General features: G+C 37.5%; 2 protein-coding genes across 8 annotated transcripts in view; one reads left to right on the plus strand and one right to left on the minus strand.

The window, feature by feature from the left end:
- LOC107680187 (gastrula zinc finger protein XlCGF57.1-like) overlaps positions 1–3,399 on the minus strand; it is a 964,523-nt gene that overhangs the window by 167,385 nt on the left and 793,739 nt on the right. The gene's annotated exons all lie outside the window — the stretch shown is intronic.
- Positions 1–3,399, plus strand: part of LOC107680200 (gastrula zinc finger protein XlCGF8.2DB-like) — a 21,071-nt gene that overhangs the window by 10,465 nt on the left and 7,207 nt on the right. The window contains exon 1 of one of the 7 annotated variants that reach the window (XM_016475999.1): positions 1,956–2,029. The exons of 4 other annotated variants lie outside the window; for them this stretch is intronic. The gene's annotated coding sequence lies outside the window, so the exon portion shown is untranslated. Of the gene's footprint in view, positions 1–1,955; positions 2,030–2,080; positions 2,111–3,399 lie in introns of those variants that run through there. 2 more of the 7 variants (XM_016476000.1, XM_016476001.1) reach the window with 2 other exon arrangements.

The raw sequence follows: 3,399 nt of genomic DNA on the forward strand, positions 1-3,399 counted from the left end.
AAAATGAACCATGGTTTTACTAAAGTGACCATAGTTCAACTGTAGTATTTGTAGATTTGAATCATGCGTAAATAAAAAACACATTTGAACCATGTGTAAACAAAAATATAACCTAATAAATTACAATTAAGGCGTATTGGATGTTAAAATGTGTTTTAAACAAAGTTAAGTGGTTATCATTACCCATTTTACTCTTAGTAATTTAATAATTTAATAAACTTCATAATTTAAAAGTTTAGTTCAGAAGTATCAGTATCGATATCGACGATACTGGCCTTTAAAAGTATCGGTATCGTATCGAAAACAAAATAAGTGGTATCGCCCATCCCTAGCGAAAAGTGTATGGAACATGGTTAGTCTACGTTACATTTGTTGGTTTTGTGTGATGGGACGGAGTGTCTTAGAGCCACAGAACGTTTTGCAAAAAAATGCACAATACACAATCTTCCAACCTAGGATGAAGTCATTATGAACATTAACAATCATTTGGGACAAATATAATGTAATTTAATGGAGAATGATGTGAGTGGCGCTGAGGCGTTCTGTGGCGCGGCAGGATTATGAACAGCGCCCGGAGTCGGGATCCGTGGACAGTCGCCGGTGCGCATACAGTCATGGAAAACAATGTGTGGGAATTTTAAAGACGTGGCACGGTGCAGGGCTGCACATGTCGTCCGGTGTGCGACCGCCTTAAGGCAGGATAGCCTCTTGTTTCAGAGGTGGAATTGTCAAAGGTGACTTTTAGAAGAGGACACCGTAAGCTAGGCTGGTAGTTTTTTCCCCCAACGAGGGTATATATATATATATATAATTTCATTTGGGGCCATCCATTTATTATGTCATTGTTTAATTATCTTCATAGATTACATTAAAGGACTCCAAACCTCTAATACTGTCCCAGTGTAGCTGGCACAGCACTGTGCAACTGTATTGTTGCACTACTGTACCAGACTCCACATTACTCTCAGCTTGGCATCAGTGCAGTTCCTCACGTCGAATATAGTGAATCCATTTTTTTACGTGTTTCCTTGTCCAAAGGGAAAGTATGGAAACTAACCACAGAATTACACCTTGAGGATGTGTCACATAATGGGACATATATTTATTTATTTTTGAATTATGAAAAATCTGCACCTACTCTGTGGATAATACGATTTTTTTTATATAATGATCCTTACTCAAGCTCAAGCAGCAGAAGTTAAGTGACAGAGCGCAAATACTTCTGGCCCATTTTGGAGTGAACTAAATATGCAAGACTAGTTTTACATGTCTCTGTTTATACCACAGAGTGTTCATCCTTTGCTGGGCTGTTTTAAAAAAAAAAAGGCATAAATTAAGAGTATACCCACTTCTCCAGGAACCACTACACCACTGCTGACCTCAACCCGATTTTCATTCTCAACCAAAATGCAACGTCTGTTCGACGTCATGATCCATTGGATCATGATTATTTGTAATTAGGGATATAATATTACATACAACAACAAGATTACTGTCTTAACAGCAGAGTTGTTTTTTTGCTGCAGCAGCAGCAGGTCTGTGCATGCATGTATAAGATGTAAGTAGTTTAAATTTACAAAAACATTTACTTTTACATACATTGAAATAACAGTACTGATTGCTGTTAGTGTTGTAAAAATGTTTTTTTTTCTTCTTTTATTTTTTACACTTCATGATTTACAAGTTTACTTACATTCTTGTAATGTGAAATATGTTATATAGGTTACTTCAATACTGTTGTACTTTTTTATTTATCTCAAAACACCGGTTATTGGAACAATTATTAAACAATTGAAAAGTGAGACAGAAACTGCCTATTATTTTCATAAATGCTTTTTATTTTGTCAACACAGGATTGCTGCTAGTGTACCATGACACATTGAATGATAAAAAAATGTCAGCTATTATTTGTGTATATTTTATTCTAGGAACATTTCCATGCACTGCTGTATCTTAAGGACTTTTATTTTGGTGTGGCGCTGTGACGTCACAAGGCTGCGGCGCGCTGTTGTGATTCAGCTGAAGAACGGTTTGTGCTTTTAAGCATTTAAAGTGTTTAAATCAATGCAGCCCGTACGGGCTTTATCTAACATCTTTTAGCGTTACTTATGTGAGTAAAGCGCATCCACACACACGAGTCACAGAAAAGACGCGCCTCATTTCGCTCCTTTTATCGTGAATCAGTTTAAAGTAAACACGAGTTCAGTCACTGGTGAGTAGAGATGCAGAAACTGAGCTTTTCAAACTTCGAGTGAATTGAATCAAATGCACCGCAAATGATTCAGTGATTCAAACCGCTCGGTTCACCGCACACTGGCGACATCTGCTGCTCAAACCAACAACAAACACATGTAATGACAACTTTAACAAACCAACTGCAAATGTTTTTATTTAAAGTGGCAAATGCATTCTATAAATGCCTAATGTAAACCATAAGTGTGCAGACTACTGAACATAGGGAGCTGATTGAGACGCACCAGAGATTCGTTCAGACTGTCAGCCCAAATCTGATTTGCGCTTATCCGGATGGAATGACTGACTGTGCACACTGTGCATATCCGCTTTGTGTGTCCATAAGCGCTCTTTCGTTTTAGGGAATGTGCATTGGTTTCTATGGCAATGCCATTGTGTTGTTATGCCTATGCAGCAATACAGTTTGCAATACAGGGGCCTGTTTCATAAAACAAGTTTACCAAATAAGCCAGGCTTATTTCAGTTAGTCTGACTTATTGTCACATGATTTGGTTTCAGAAAGCAAATTTACCACAGGCCCCAGGTTAGTTTCTCAGCATAAGTTGCCACAGTGACTGAGCTTGAGCTATGTTAAATTTGCTTTCTGAAACCAAATCATGTGACAATAAGTCAGACTAACTGAAATAAACCTGTCTTATTTGGTAAACTTGTTTTATGAAACAGCTCAAGCTCAGTCACTGTGGCAACTTACGCTGAGAAACTAACCTGGGGCCTGTTTCATAAAACAAGTTTACCAAATAAGACAGGATTATTTCAGTTAGTCTGACTTATTGTCACAATATTGTCAATAAGCCTGGCTTGTCAGGTAAACTTGTTTTATGAAACAGCCCCCTGGTCCGGGGCAGGCTAACTGTCAGGTAACGCTGACCAATAGGAACGCATTGATATTACCGCTAACTCTCGCGCATACAATTAGTTGACTTTATTATCAGTCCAAAAATAAAAGTACACAGAAAACACAACTGAAATAAATAAAAATACAGGCTACAACCAACTGTATTTAATATATTGTGCCCGAAATTTAATGATTTTTCTTAAAGGGATGGTTCATTGCGATTTCACCTTTTTAACGTTAGTTAGTGTGTAATGTTGCCGTTTGAGCATAAACAATATCTGCAAAGTTACGAAGCTGAAAGTTCAATGCAA

Source organism: Sinocyclocheilus anshuiensis, unplaced genomic scaffold (assembly GCF_001515605.1).
Source record: "Sinocyclocheilus anshuiensis isolate Anshui unplaced genomic scaffold, SAMN03320099.WGS_v1.1 scaffold492, whole genome shotgun sequence".
Classification (NCBI taxonomy): domain Eukaryota; kingdom Metazoa; phylum Chordata; class Actinopteri; order Cypriniformes; family Cyprinidae; genus Sinocyclocheilus; species Sinocyclocheilus anshuiensis.